The 16,958-nt window shown below is 38.4% G+C and overlaps 1 pseudogene; it reads right to left on the bottom strand.

Moving 5' to 3' along the window:
* Nucleotides 1-245: 245 nt before the first annotated feature.
* Nucleotides 246-16,705, bottom strand: LOC127853090 (uncharacterized; annotated as a pseudogene).
* Between the last annotated feature and the right edge of the window lie 253 nt (nt 16,706-16,958).

Here is a 16,958-nt window from a genome sequence, read left to right on the forward strand (position 1 = left end):
ATGCGAGCACAGCGAGGTAGCATTACCATATCATGATTATGTTTGCTACAACTTGTAAGCAGTCTGTGTTAAAAACACTCAATCCAACAATACCTCAATGATAAAGTTCTAAGTGCATGCGAATACATTTAAATGGGTCAAAGTATAGGTTATATTAAAAAATAAATTATATACGGCTGTCAATAAAAGACTTTTTTTGGCGAAAGGCGTTTAATTGGTGTTTACAAGAAATAATAACTCAATCATGTCACTAAATAATTTTATCTACAATGTACAGATCAAATCCACGCAACATTCATTCAGACCACGTGCCGCCCAGTCACGTGCACCACAGTCACGCGCGTTACGTGCAGCAGACGGCGATGGCATTGACGGAATCCTCCCCGGGGAAGCGCTCCTGTCCGTTGAACGCTGTGCAGCCACGTCCAGTGCCTGTAGCGATAAACACAAAAAAAACGTTGAAGGTTGTTTGATTCCTTAACGATTCGTTTCTTTTATTGTCTAATACACCTATACCGAATGTCTATGTATAAAGATTGTTCCAACTTTTCCCCTTGGATGTGAAATACACTTGATGCCTGTAAATTACCACTCAACAAACGTGGATATGTTACTTAAATGTAATAAATATCGTTACAACAATTAGTCTTATGCAATACCTTATACTGACATGTCATGAAAATTCTAAGAGCATCTTTACTTATGTTCGATTGGATATTGTCGGCTCGGGTACTACTTAAATGTTCTCCGGGAACTCTTAAGTATACTTAAATGTACCACGGGTAAGGAAAATAAACTAAAACGTACAGGGATAATTAAGACTGTATCCAAAGTCCGATGGCGTAAAACGCGTTAGCCTACGGAATACGAACACAATTCTTTTAAAACAAAACCTGCCTCAAGATTCTTATTTAAGTATGAGTTTCGATAATATAGAGGACATTTTTATAAAATATTGACATAAATATGAACATAATTAATTTGAAAAAAAAGCCGACAACGAATTATTTAGCGTAAGAATTCTCTGGTATGTTTTAGTATATTTTGCGCACCGGGGTACATTTTAGTGTACTTAAGAGTACCCGTGGTAAATTTAAGTAGTTCCCGAGCCGACAATGACCAACCGAGCTTAACTTATAGGCGTTAGTATTTACCAATGAATTCTTATGACTTTATTCCCCAGACGTAACATAGTAGACTAGATTCGCTTACTATCCGGCATTGCTCCCCCGGTACTGCCGTCCTCTGAGTACACGGAACATCCCACCAGCGTCTCTCCTGCACTACACGTGACACTAGCTCTGTCCCCTCTCTTCAGACCGGAAGGTGCCGAGCGGCGTACGTGACACGTCATAGAGGGAGCCTGGCAGCACGCAGCGTACACGAACACGGCTGATGAATATAATAAATTCAAAGTAATACATACATGTTCTTTTAACATCCCATTGAAATCACCAAAAAGAATTTGATATATATTTTATTATAAATGATCTTATTTTCATCTGTTGAGCGAGAAGAGTCGTTTCTTGTGTATTTCTTACAAGAAAACATACTGAATGTAGCTATTTCAAATTCAATATTTAAATGTTGAATTATTAGAGGATGCGCAATGAAATACATGTATATGGACATCGATTTCTATGTTTTGAGGCCTTTTGAGCATTTTAACGGAAACATATTTATTCTTTATCAAGATTAAGTGTAATTAAGATGATTGGATAGAAGAAAATAAAATGAAAGTGCATATGGTTTTAATTTTATTGTTAGACGAATTTGATAAAAATAATAAATAAAATAAAAGTAGCAATTGAAGTAAATTTTGGTTCATGACTCCTTTTAGTTTTTCAAGTTTTATTAATTTATGAATGTGTAGTTTTAATCTACAATTTCAATCGTAGATCTATTCAGTGATATCATTATTTCAATTGTGTGTAGGATTCAAAAAAATATTTCGCAATTTTTAGTGATGTGTGCTAACATTTTAAAATTTGTTAATATTTACAGTATCGAATTGTATTAAATCCAGTTTATTGGATAATCAAGTGAAGTAGACTAAAGGCGTAACAAGCAACATGTTACCCTAAACAACATAACAGTATGTGGACCTAGCTCTGCGAAAAGGGGGATAAACCATGTGCGTAAAGCAGTCATCACATTCTAATCAGGGACGACACTTTCCGACTAAACTGGATTTTTTGCTAAAAAGAGACTTTCTTAAACGAAAAATATCATAAAAGCGGAAAGTGTCGTCCCTGACCAGCCTGTGCGAACATGACACTTAAGGCACATGCCTTTACCCCACGTTTTATCAACGAGTGGCTTATATAAATGAGTCGTATTATGAGAAAACTATGCATAATGCATGTGCGTAAAGTGTCATCCCAGATTAGCCTGTGCAGTCCGCACAGGCCAATCAGGGACGACACTTTCCGTCTAAATTGGATATTTGCTAAGAAGAGACTTCATTTTAACGAAACATGTCATAAAAGCGGAAAGTGTCGTCCCTGATTAGCCTGTGCGGACTGCACAGGCTAATCTGGGACGACACTTTACGCACATGCATGATGCCCAGTTTTCTCAGAACACGACTCATACAAATTATGCATGAGAATATACGTACTGTAATCGAGCCGCGCCCCGTCCCCCTGCGCCACACAGTCCGTCCCGTTAGAATAGGCCCCGTCCATGAAGCCGAAATACGTGTACGAGGTACAACCTGGGGTTGGATTGTGGAAGGTCATAGGAAGATAGATTGTATATGCTTTTCATATTATTGTATTAAAATATTTTAATAAAATCATATTTTAAAAAGTCAATAGTGTTTTCTTGAAATTCAAGTTTATTTTTGCAAATTTCTTTTCCTGAGATGATATACAAAGCAATCCTGATAATAATTCAGAATACTGACATCAGAAGGTAAATAGGCTAAACACGACACAAACAAACTAAAAGGCAGAACACGATTTATGATATTGTTTTAAGTATTTTCATACACATCATATGGATTATCTTAAATGTATTTAAGCTGTATTTATTGTAGGTTTACTTGTTTATTTATTGTCATATAAAACCTGCAAGCATATTGGATGTACGGTAATGAAAGTAAGAAAAACCTTATCCTATGTTTTAGGTTAAAACAGGAAGTCCATTACCGACAGGGAATGAGTGTCCCGGACAAGTGACTGCAATCTGCTCCTCCTTGCCCGGAAGTGACGGCCCCGCCGTCATGTAGGTGCATTGAAGCGACCTCCGGGAGCAACATCTCGCCACCGCCTGCACCGCTGTGGAAACGGATATAGAACACGTAACCGGGGGCGACAAGTGTTTATTGAAAGCGGTCGACAAAATTGTCATCAACACATCTAATATATTTACCTAAACGTTGGTGATAAAATGCGTTCGTTCAGAAAATGAAGCTAGTGTGATGATCAGCGATGTCAAATTTGCTGTCCATTTCTTAAAGTGAAAAAGACGTCTTTATATTTGACATTCTAACACGGCACGCGACTTGTTTTCTATAGACAAAAAAGGAAATCAAGTGTGGGTTATTCTGCAATAACTTATGGGCGGAGCTTAATGTTTCGAAAATAGTTCCGAATTAATAAAGAAAATATTGCAGTAAAATGCACGTGCTAAACCCCGCTCTAAAAGATATGTAATAAATGTAGCATGTATATAAATGTCATGAAACAATTAATTGTATATTTGGTGATAAGTGGCATAACCACGTCTACAAAGAATGTTATTTGTTAGGAAACGTAATTCAGAAAACATTTATAGCATGTCAGCTTTTCAGTAGCATCAATAAACGTGACGTCATTAAGTTTCTACGATTGTTGTTTCCAATGAAAGTGACGTCATTTGCAAAATATTTATGAATGAAAATGACGTCATATGTTTGTACAATTCAATGACGTCACTAAATAGTGAACTTAGTACTAAGAAGGGCGGAGTATTGAAAAATATAGTTCACGTCCTAAAGCTTGAACCAAATCAATCAGAATCGTGTTAGAATCGAAATAATATTTGTCTATGACGGTTTGTTGTCGAATAACCCACAGTAAGTTGTATAGATGCGTGTTATCAAATCACTCGTGCTTCGCACTCGTGATTTAATTCCTACGCATCTATACTCCTTACTGTGGGTTATTCGACAACAAACCATGATAGAAAAATATTATTTCTTAATTAATGCATCTTTTCTCGTTAGTTTCTCTTAAAACAGCAAAGAAATCATGTGTCGTAACCCCCATCGATGTCGAATGCAAAGCTGAACAGTTAGTGATAAACGCTATGAAGTGTAACGAAACACTTCAACTGAAATATGTTAAAATAACACATTACAGAACAGCAGGATTGTCACCGAAGGATAACAAATACGGATGAAAGATTTTTTTATCTATGCTTACCCGCCGTTAATTCACAGGAATAAAAAATATATATTGGTTAAAATAGTCAATAACATTTTATTTGATATGTTATAACTTATAAAAACCTTTTTTGACTAATCGGTTGCATATTCAGGCAACCAAGAGATACTAATAAACTGTTATGCAGCTTATCAGAGAACAGGTTGTATAATATCCAAACAGTCATCAGAAATCGCATACGTTAAGAGCATGCTTTATATGATTATATGCCTCAATTACTGAGTAAAACCCATTTATAAAATTAAAATTATATGTTATATAAGATAATATTTGAAATAACATAAAACGGACCGTCAGCGATGCCGAAATCAGATGATATTGTGTTCATTTTAAGACGTAATGCCGTCACGTCTCTCACGAGATAAACCAGCTTAAACCAATAAAAAATGATATGGGTTGTATGTGCCGCACTTCAGTAATGAATGTATGGATATCCTACCGAAACACACATGAGTCGTGTTCTGAGAAAACTGGGCATAATGCATGTGCGTAAAGTGTCGTCCCAGATTAGCCTGTGCAATGTGCACAGGCTAATCAGGGACGAAGCTTTCCGCTTTTATGATATTTTTCTTTTAAATGAAGTCTTTTCTTAGCAAAAATCCAATTTAGGCGGAAAGTGTCGTCCCTGAGAGACTGCACAGGCTAATCTGGGACGAAACTTAACGCACATGCATTATGCCCAGTTTTCTCAGAACGCGACTCATATTTGAGCCCGGCTCTGGGGAAACGGGGCTTGACGAATGTGCGTAAAGTGTCGTCAAAGATTATTGTGCTGTCAGCACAGGCTAATTAGCGACGACATTTACCGCCGAAACTGGACTTTAGCAAAGAAGATACTTTCTTTGCACGAACAATTCCATAAAAGCGGAACGTGTCGTCCATGATTAGCATGTGCGGACTGCATAGGGTAAGCTGGGACAATACTTAACGCACACGCATTAAGCCCTGATTTCCTAGAGCGAGGCTCGTGTCATATGGTTCTTACGTGCAGCGGACTGGAATGCGTTCACCGCCCGGCAGGTGGCAGCACCGTTACTGAACTGGAAGTACTCACCGTCTCGAACGCTGCTTCCGTCCTGGAGTCACAACAATTAACCCATTTATGCCTAGTGGACTCTCCCATACTTCTTAATTGGATCAATTTATTTCCAAAATTAGGGATGTCTAGTTTTATTTTTTTTCTATATTAAGAATATTTCTTACAGAAATTCGTTTAAGAAAACAACGCACACCCTGATGAGACGCCGCATCATGCGGCGTCTCATCTGGGTCTACGCTGTTTGCCAAGGCCTTTTTTTCTAGAAGCTACGCATAAATTGGTTAAGAGATATAACAGCAGCTATTAAAGGTAGCCTATGCCATTGTATATACCGTCCAGTCAATGTTTCCTTGCATTATGTCGTCGTATACATGTTTCATGAATGTGCATACTCTCTCTCGGCTTCTTCGTGATATTTTAAAGAACTATACTAACATTAACCTACTACCAAACTCGTAATAAGTGTCCGACGTTTGACATAAGACCTTATAATATTTTCAAACATGCAACTTTTTCTTCCAACAATATATCCTCCAAAAAATATCCAAATATTGTTCCAAATATTACTTATAGTCGGGAAGCCAATGCTGTCAACAACTAGATAACATTAACCAAGCGTTGAAGAAATTGTTGTGTTATAATCGGACTAATTTAAAACAGTTATTTTGGACGCTTGATGAATTCTTTTAAGTAAGCCTCGTTCTGGGAAAGCTTGACTTAAAGCAAGTGTTAAAGTGTCGTCACATATAAGCATGTGCAATTTCCGCCTAGACTTGATTTTCTTAACAAGAAATTCCCTTATACAAAAATTCCATAAAGCGGGAAGTGTCGTCCCTGATTAGCCTGTGTAGTCTGCACCGGCTTGTCTGGGACGACACTTTGCGCACATGCATTAAGCCCAGTTTTCCTAGATATTCAATGATCTGAACATATAAACTGCACTAACCATGGTCCTACTGGAGCAGCCCGTCATAATCTCCCCGGAGATACACGATATATCCGTTGTCTTGTCGTCACCGATGGCGGAGAGTTCCGAGTACCGAGTCGTGCACGTCCATTGATCGGTTCCCGATGATGACGTAACATGTCCTAGCGTTCTCGTGTGGTCGTGGATGACGTGGTGCACGTGCTTCACGGGCTCGGATGTTGGCGCATGCGTCGGAAGTACTATCTCGTCTGCAGGCGAGAAAACATCATGCGAATTACGATTTGCACATAACTATGTACTAACGTGGAAAAGCAACAAACACTAGACATTTATGCCGACACAATTTTCTCAGCAATTTCAAACAAATAAAAAATGTTTTATTATCACGAACATAAACGAAGTATAGCAACAAATACGCAATATCAACCGAAGTTTTTGATATAAGACACACACCAACACAACAACAACAGGAGCAACGAGAAAACTGATTTTTTTTTCCAAAAACACAATTAACAACAGTTTAATCACAACCGACACGAAGGAAACACCCACAGACACCTGTCCACATTTGATAATTTGCTTCTTAGTGCGCCATCGACCTTTAAATTACTCCTCATTCGTTTGGCGATCAGATGTGGCTATTTACCCATTACCCGATAAATAATGGATATTAATTGAGTTAAAGCACAGACGGGCGCAGTCCTTGATAGCCGAAAAAAAGGCAACTATTAGTGCATCCCACTTTTAGGAGCTTACTGCAACAACAACAACAACAACAACAACAACAACAACAATACTAACAAAAACAACAACAACAACAACAACAACAACAACACAATCAATACAGATGTAGTCATGTACATTCACATTTGAGCGATTCTTTGCCGTTCAATTTTGATCGAGACGAAAAAGATACAATAACAGTTCCTGTGTTTACCTCCATTGCCGTCCACATCTACAGCCCAGGTCACGTGGTCAATGTCGCTAGGCAACTTAAAATTCATTTTCTTTATGGGTTTGCCTCTATATCGAATGATGACATCATAGTCTCCGTGGAAACCACGAATGTCCAGACTGGTGAATTTTTGGGTCAATGAAGATTTAATGTTTGTCGACCATCTCTTTTTCACGAGATCCAGGTATCGCTTGCCCGCTGCATTGATCTGGAACGCATACACAAATCGATTGACGATTCCAAACATGTTAATAAGAGTCGTGTTCTGAGAAAACTAAGCATAATCTATCTGCGTAAAGTGTCGTCCGAGATTAGCCTGTGCAGTCCACACAGGCTAATCAGGGACGACACTGTCCGCCTTAATTGGATTTTTGCTAAGAAGAGACTTTATTTAAACGAAAAATGTCATAAAAGCGGAAAGTGTCGTCCCTGATTAGCCTGTGCGGACTGCACAGGCTAATCTGGGTCGACACTTTACGCACATGCATTATGCCCAGTTTTCTCAGAACACGACCCATAATATAAAATAGATAAAATTGCAATATAATACCATCAGCGCTTGTGAATGTTTCGCGTTTTGAGGTCGATGTATGTGCTATTTTAAAACGAACCCGTGGAGTGTATGAGATTTAACCTATATGGAAGTTTATCTTTCTCACAATAGGAGGAAGTGGAGCTTAAACCGTTCATGACAAATCCCAGACCCATCTATATCGTGCTCATGGTACGTGTGTCCAATTATTCCTGTTAATATAATGCTTATCTAAAGGAAATCCAATTTCAACAACAAATTGACTAAAATGGAAGAATAGGAACCATTTTATTTCATGATATGTTTTGAATGAACGCATAATACCGATGAATGGAAACTCGATCACTTCACTCTGGCGAAGGACATACTATTTATGACGTTCAGTTCACGAAATGTTGACCTCTCATGCAATGAAAATACGAGCATACTCTGACATAGTGAGATGTTATCTTTATGTCAGCGATTTTAAACCTCTACGGAATACACTGCTTCTTTGTGAAATAGTTAATTGTTGTTGTGGTTGCTCTGTTCATTATGTTTCATTTGTTGTTGTTACTCGTGCAATAAGTTATTGCACGAGTAACAACAACAACAAATGAAACATAATGAACAGAACAACAACAACAACAAAACAAGCACCTAGAGAAACGGACAAGTATACGTCTCTGATCAAAAGAAGCCGCTTCACACCTACATCAACACATGGAATCCTCAGACCCGCTCAGAGAAACAACAACATGCAATGAAAAACGTTATTTCGGACGAGACATTCTAAGTACAAATAACTTACTTTTGTTTTCCCAAAGCCTACGTATATTCAACATTAATTTATAATTTTTATACACATTTCATGAAACCCGCGTCTCATGTACGGGTTAGTTATGTTCCATGAGAAATTTAGTAAAAAGAAATATTAAGAACTATTTTATTTCATGACTTGAGGTGAATGAGCGCAGAGTACCAGTTAATGACAATTCGCTTATTTCACTTTTGTTTTTCATGTGCATATTCAGAATTAACTATAACGCTATCGATATCTAGCTTGATTTTTAAATGCAATTGATGAAACCCGCTTCTCACGCACGTGGTAGTTATTTCCATTCACCAACGCTCAATCCGAGTTGACTCCCATGCGATCCCAGAATCCCCACAGAATGACGCCCTCTACAGCCGGATGTGCGAAGTAGATTGTAAGCACCTGCTCAAACCAGTCCGCCGTGACGTTCTCGTTCTTGTTAGCCAACGACAGTTCTGTTATCCACAGGGGCAGCCCTGTTGATGCCAGGCGTTTTAGACGCCGCTGTATAAAGAACACGTTAACTCCGCAACCAATTTATGCCTAGCGTCTAGAAAAAAGGCCTTGACAAACAGCGTAGACCAAGATGAGACGCCGCATGATGCGGCGTCTCATCAGGGTCTACGCTGTTTGCTTAAAGGAATTTTTGAAAGATATATTTTAAATATAGGAATAAATATACTAGACATCCCTAATTTCGGAAATAAATTGATCCAATTTAGAAGAATGGGAGAGTCCACCATGCATAAGTGGGTTAATGAAATACACTAATATAGGATCTAAGACGAATACAATTAATAAAACGAGTTTTGCAATGTCGTATACCACGACGTTCCCTTGACAAATCATTCACAATGTGGGACTTAAATCAATTGATAAGACAGTCAGCACAACGGTAGAAATCGTAAGAAAAAAACAATAAGCTTGATCAATTGGTTCTTAAACGCCTACCAGTATCAGTATTGGGTCCGGGGCTACGTAGTCCGCGAAGTGACTCTGCAGACCGAGCCCGTACAGCCCGCAGTTAGCCGCCTTGAAGGACAGCGCTTGCCGTACAAAATCCTGCATATATACGTCAGACTAAGTTGCGTAAACAACTAGGAGACCGAAGTCGCCATACAAACCAAAATTAAAATTTCTAAATGCACCTTTTTTTCCAACACTTAAGCACAGCACAGAGAACTTATAAAAACGCTATTGAGTATAAACTATACACACGTTGGTGAAAAGGAAAAATAGAGGGTATCGTTTCCTACAATAAATAAGTTGTTTATTGCTTCTCATAAGTTTGAGTGTGCAAAATTTATTTAGGGCTAGTAAACATATAGTTTTATTATTAATTCCCAAATGTACATTTTGAATACTCAGACAGTCACCTCTGTGGAATCCCCGTTGGCCAACACGTTGTACTCGTTCAAGAACAACTTGACGCTCGGATCTGCCGCGTGCACTGCCCGGTATATGTGCTGCGAGTAGTTTGGATCCCTCGTGATTTCCTCGTATACCTGACCGTGCAACATTTCGTTGTTTACGTCCCAGTGAGCGAGTCTGAATAGGCGAAAATAATTCTCATTCTAAATGACCCTTTCTCTGGGAAAACACGATTAAGTGCATATGCGTAAAGTGTCGTCCCAGTTAAGTCCCACACAGGCTATTTATGAACGACACTTTCGTTTTTTTTTCGTTTAAAGGACGTCTGTTCCTAACAAAAATCCTGTTTAGGTGGAAAGTGTTGTCCCTGATTAGCCTGTGCGGACTTATCTGGTGCGACATTTTTCGAACATGCATTAAGCCCGTTTTCCCAGAGCGAGGATACAAAATATCATTTATAAACGTATGGGGCCGATTATATACCCAACGGATTTCACTGCCAGTGCAAATAAGGATGAAGAAAATGGAAGAGGATACAAGTTTTCACGGAGAAAGAGCGAGTAAGTGTGAATATGCAAATGATAAAATGGTGAGCCAGTCTTTTAAATGAACATGATCTTATAGTTCAAAAGAGTTTAACCTTCCAAATAATTGATCCATTTCTAATGAGCGAACGATGTATCTTACTTACACCGATGTGAGTCTAACTATTAAATAACACTATTGTTTCTTATTCGTCTGAATAACAAATACTTCAAGATACAAACAAACTATACTTTTAAGCAGAAAAAACACGAAGAGCTACTATAAAAGCAATTTAATAACGAAACTAAGAAAAACATATTCAACAGCAACACTATCACAATCAATAGTAATCACAGGAAATCTTTACTTTCCGTAGGTGATGTTGGTCATAAATCGGATGCGCTCGTCTATGGTGGCCTTGAGTTGGTCAGAGCTCAGTTTCTGCGCCCAGTCAGGTGTGTCGCCAGTTGTGCCCCAGAACATGTTGTGGCCGCGGACAATCATCCTATTGACAAATATAAAATGTTGTGGCCTAGGACAATCATCTCATTACAACATATAGAATGTTGTGGCCGCGAACAATCATCGTAATTATACATTCCTACATCGACATAGTGCGTTTTTTATTTGTGTAGTCACAGATTAGCCTGTGGAGTCCGCTTATCAGGGACGGCACTTTTTATGAAGAAAATTCAGTATAGGCGGAAAGGGTCGTCCCAGATAAGCCTGTGCGGGCTTGAATGGCTTATCTGAGACGATACTTAACGCACATTCATTAAGCCCAGTTTTCTCAGAGCGCGGCTCGTTTACTTTTAATATTCGGACAAATACATTGAGACAATTAGAACGGATGAGTAGTTCATTTTCGTCACTTGTAAATTAATGACACTCGCGACAAAACCGTGGGCTCTTGAATAATATACTAATTAATATGAATGACGTGTACATTTTGCTATGTTACGTTACTGCGCGATCTTAAATACACGTGCAGCGATAAGTGGACTTTTCTTGTAAAGAGTTTTTTTTGGCTTTTAAGCAATTTAATTTCTGAAACCAGGTTTTACAAGTATTGTTGTTCTTGTAATATGACATGCAAATCATTTGTAAACATTTCACATATAATGTTATTCGTAAAAAACCGTTAAAATGGAAATTGACCCTGTCTATGACTCAGCGTTAAAAATAAATATATATCAATCAGTACCCGTTTTTCAGAAGTGCATTCGTTGCGTTGACAGCTCGGTCATAGTTGGGGTGAGTCTGCAAAAGCAATAGACTTTTACATTAGGTACACAAAAGGTATGTTTACACAAAACATGAACCGCAGCATGCTTTTCGCACATTATACCATATGGTACCAGCGTAGCTTGCTGGTCGTATATAGCATGATATAAATTTTCGCATGATGCAGCTCGTATGGTACTCGTTTGCTGTTTCCAAATGGATTGAATCTAAACACTCGATACATGTCATTACTATTTGATGAACAGGACAAAGATAGAAGTAAAATTATTTGAAATAGCTGAATCATTTGAATTTATGACAGTTCATATCTTGGCGTATATGTTTTTTGGGGTTTCAGCCATTTTTTCAATATTGCATTAATATCATCGCGGTTAGGTCCAATTGGTATTGTTCACAGGGTTTGGTTCTTATGATTATGTGACTAACTCTCGTACCGAGTTTGTACCCCTTTTTATGCCCACTACGCAGCTGACTGACTTTCCCGTGTGCAGGAGATTTAATAGACACAATATCGTTTGAAAGAATGGTTAAAAGCAATTTGTGCATTTTTAACAATAACACCCGACGCCAATAACGTACTAACCCTCGCTACCACCAATATTTCGTGCAGCGTTACGTACCGGCGTTCCCTGGTTGGTAACCCACTTGCATTTCTCTACGGTGTACCATTTCATTTTTTTTCAAATATGGCTACAAGCAATTTATGTATTACAACACCCAACGCAAAAACGTTACAAACCTTGATACACACAATATCTCTTGTAGAGCTACGTACCGGCGTTCCCTGGTTGCACCACCACTAACCGGCGTTCCCTGGTTGTCCCCAACTTACTGGCGTTCCCTGGTGGTACCCCCACTTACCGACGTTGCCTAAGTGTACCCCCCTCTTACCGGCGTTCACTGGTTGCACCCCCACTATACAGCGTTCCCTTGTTGTACCCCCACTTACTTGCGTTCCCCGGTTTTACACCCACTTACCGGCATTCCATGGTTGCACCCCTACTTACCGGCGTGCCCTGGTTGTGCCCCCCACTTACCGGCGTTTCCCGGTTGTACCCTCACTTACCGGCGTTCCCTGGTTGTATCCCCACTTGTAGGTCCCCACGGTGGCCCAGTTGAAGAACTCATGCAAGAGGTTCTGGTAAGTCACGTACCCCAGGTCCAGATAGGCGGCGTCGTCAATCACCGAGCCGAACCCGAACTCGTGCGAGCGTAGCGCAACCTCAACCTCGATAAAATGAGGGTCGTACTGGGCACCAACATTGACACTGGTAAAATAAACAATACACTGGAAAATTAAACAAACTCACAGAGAATATAAAAAACCGTCCGGTTGCTCATGGTTTCTGTTACTCTGTTGAGAATATTTATTCTTGTGACAGCTGCGAATCATCCAACCTATGAAAAGACACATATCGAACAAGCAACAAACGAACAAGCAAAACAAACGCAGAAAATAATGTTTGTTCGGTCTAAATAAAAACAGAATTAAAGCACGAGTAAGCGACGCTGTATGATTTAGTGTTGCATGTCGCTTAATTTCTTTTGCATAAATAACAACACTCGAACCTGAGAGTAATATTGCTCTTCCGGATCCGTTCGATGCTATCCAGAGACGCTTGCCGCCAGGTGGTGTTTTCTGGCACTTCCTTTAGAGAGAAGTCGTCTGCTAAGTAATCAATACCGACGTCTGGCCCCTGGATGTACACGTTCGCTAAGTGCCATTCTGTGAATAAGAGCCATCCGGACTCAGTGACTATTTAAAGTTCATGTCCTATATTCAAAACACCATTTTTATTGAGTTCATTTAAAATAACTTTTATTTCAACTTTATGGGACATCCACCCACCCACCCATTAACTTTCTGGATTACTAGGTAGTCAAATAGTAAGAAGATTAGAAGTTAACACCCTGTAACATATGCATACATACATTCATGTACCCTCTTGTTATGTATATATGGCCATTTAAGAACTGAAATTGACCTCTTATCCTGTAGGAAAACAGTTGTTTTAGAATCATATGGATATTAACACTAAAGGAAAGAAATACACATGGTAAACAAGTGCAAGTCTTACGTCTCAACGGTGTTGTAAAGTCTGCCGCGACTCTTATCCAGCCATCTTTCGGATGCGCAAACCGATGGAAACCAATCTGAATCCACGAAGAATTCGAAACTAAAACAATCATTTGAAACTTTTGAGTACAATTAATAAAGCAAATTTGTTGTTAATATTAAAAAGAAATTACTTATATGATCGTACATTGGATACATTGTATTTGCGTAGTATATTATTGCTGTGAAGCTGGTAGGACAAAAAGCAAACCCCCACCCCCAATAGACAACCACAACTACAAGAACAAAACACCCCCTCCCCAAAACAAACAACACAAAAACAACAACAAAACAAACAATATGTTGGTCGGCTTTAAAAGCTTAAGTCGGCTTTAAAAGCTCTTCAGAGCTTGTGTTATTATGTTTGATTACCCGACTCAATAAATAAATATTACTTGACTTGACTTGACTTGTGAACTTAGCAGTAAAGTATAGAAAGCTCCCTTGAAACTATCTCCCTTTGCAATTATGATATTAGCCTTATCTCATCAAAAACAAGTCCTTACATGTTTTCATTATTAAGTATCATGTTATTGAAAATATTGTTTCATCCATGAGCAATTGGATAAGGGAAGAAAGGTGTGTCACACATTTTTTTCAACATTTCTCTGCTTAACATACGTATTCGACCACCAAAGTTAATACGTACAGTCATTACTCCATTGATAGCGTATCATGAACTCAAATTCCTGTGACATCTTGGAGTTATTGTTCAGGAGTTTTACGTAGCCTTCGATGGCGTAGCGCGTGTTGGTCGTCAAGGCAACGTCCTGACCAATGCCCTGGTAGGACTGGGTCCTGAAAACATAGCTTGGCATTCAGTGACATTGTTGGGAGTCAAAACCATGTTTTAGCTAATACAATGTTTAGGATCATGCCTTGGTAGGTATGGTTTCTTTGTTGGGCAACTCTTTCCACAGACAATTTATGTTTTACAAATTCATACAAAATATTCCTGTAATTGTTAAAAGTTTAAATTATGTTCTTCTTATTCTTCGCCCACAATTATATCTAAAGTCGTGTTTATAGGCTACTATATTTCACAATGAAAGTTACAGGTATGTCCTATTGATAATTAAGTATATGTAAAAATGCTTGTTGCGTATATGTTCAAGTAACAGTGATAATTAAATATATGTCCTATTGAGAATAACGTTTATTTAACAATGATAGTTTCGTATGTGTTAAATTTATATTTACATTTATATAACATTACTAGTTTCATATATGTATGACTCGTTGGTAAATAAGTATGTCTCGTCAATAGTTACACGGTGTTTGCGTTATTGGCTTTTACAACTGTGATTTTGGCCAAAACGTTGCTTCAATAACTTAATATCTCGTTGTTATATTTTCTGATTTGTTTACGCACTGGTCTAGTCAGTATTTTAAACCCTTTTTTGCTGAAGTTAAATTGACTATATTATGGCAGATCGCATACATTACAGTCGGCTATATAGTACTGGTGTCTTCTATGAATTTAAATATTATCTTGCCTTTTAAGGTTCAAACAGTAGACAGTTTGAAAACAACAACAACAACAAACACGCTTGGAAAAACCCTTATATAGTGGCTTACATACATTATATTATTCTAAGAACCCTGTTAGCATATAAACGATGAGTGAACTTGCACATCAACGACTTAAATAGTAATAGACGAACTAAATCGACAATTTTCCAGTGCAACCCAAGGAGGTGTTTCTGTTTGTAGGGTAATTAATGCTTGTGTGTGGGCAAAACAATCTTGTATTTTTTTTTTGTAATAGTCTCACATAGCGGCACCTCAACTATATTATTAAATCTTTTTGACGGAGTCCTCCGCTCAATTCTTTACGTTTGACTCAAAATGCTTCCGTATAGTGGTGAGTAAAGTGCCTCACTGATAGTAACATATGTCTCCTGGCTAGTTACGCTTGTGTTGGTCATGGATACGTATGTCTCGTTGATAATTATGTACTTTCGTTGATTGTTACATATGTATCATTGATAATTACGTACATATCGTTGATAGTAACATATATCTAATTGATAGTAACGCATATATTTCGGTGATTGTTACGTTTTGTTTGCATACACGGCTTCATTGAATTATTGTTATTATTTGTATAATGTTACCCTGTTTACAGCTAAAATCTTACGCATTGCTCACACATCTATTATATTTAATGCTTTGCACATTTCCATTCAAAGTAACGTTTCCGCCTAATTTCATATGTATATACCATATCTGCCATTTACTTGATAAATTAAAAATATCTCTCAGGCTGATTGCAATGGAATTATATATACGCCTCGCTTTGTGAAAAGGGGGTTTAATGCATGTGCATCATATGTCGTCCCAGATTAGCATGTGCAGTCCACACAGGCTCATTAGGGACGACACTTTCCTCCTAAACTGGATTTTTGGTAAGAAAATACTTATTTTTTTTATAAAAGCGGAAAGTGTTGTCCCTGATAAGCCTGTGCGGACTGAAAATCTTAATCTTGGATGACACTTTACGCACATGCAGTAAACCCCTTTTTCCAGACCTCACCTTTGGTACAGCTTCGCTGAGTAGTTACCACTGTGGCTGTCGGTGTTAATACGATCGACCTTGTACCCCCAGGCATTGCCCCACGTTCCAACCATATCCGGCTGCTCCATACCGGGGTTGAGAAATAGCTCTGCCCCTAGAGCATGATTGACCAGTAACACTGCGAAGGCGAGAACGGGTTCCAACATTGCAATCGAACGCATGCACTTGTTGTGAACTAACACACTATCGAGAACCACTGCTTTATATCATTCCGTGTCCCAAATTAAGTAAGTTCTATTGGTTTAGTAACTAGTAGACGCCAGATAAGAAATATTAAGGTTGCCATGCACAGCCTTGTCCACCAGTTTGGGAAAGTTAAAACATGCCGTAAGCTTTTTCGAAATAAATATTATAGAATGTCAAGGATAAAATCAAAATTGAATATTTTAATTTAATATTTATAATTTGTTTGATATGAGACCGCAAATTGCAAAGAGTTTAAC

Source organism: Dreissena polymorpha, chromosome 12 (genome assembly GCF_020536995.1).
Source record: "Dreissena polymorpha isolate Duluth1 chromosome 12, UMN_Dpol_1.0, whole genome shotgun sequence".
Classification (NCBI taxonomy): Eukaryota; Metazoa; Mollusca; class Bivalvia; order Myida; family Dreissenidae; genus Dreissena; species Dreissena polymorpha.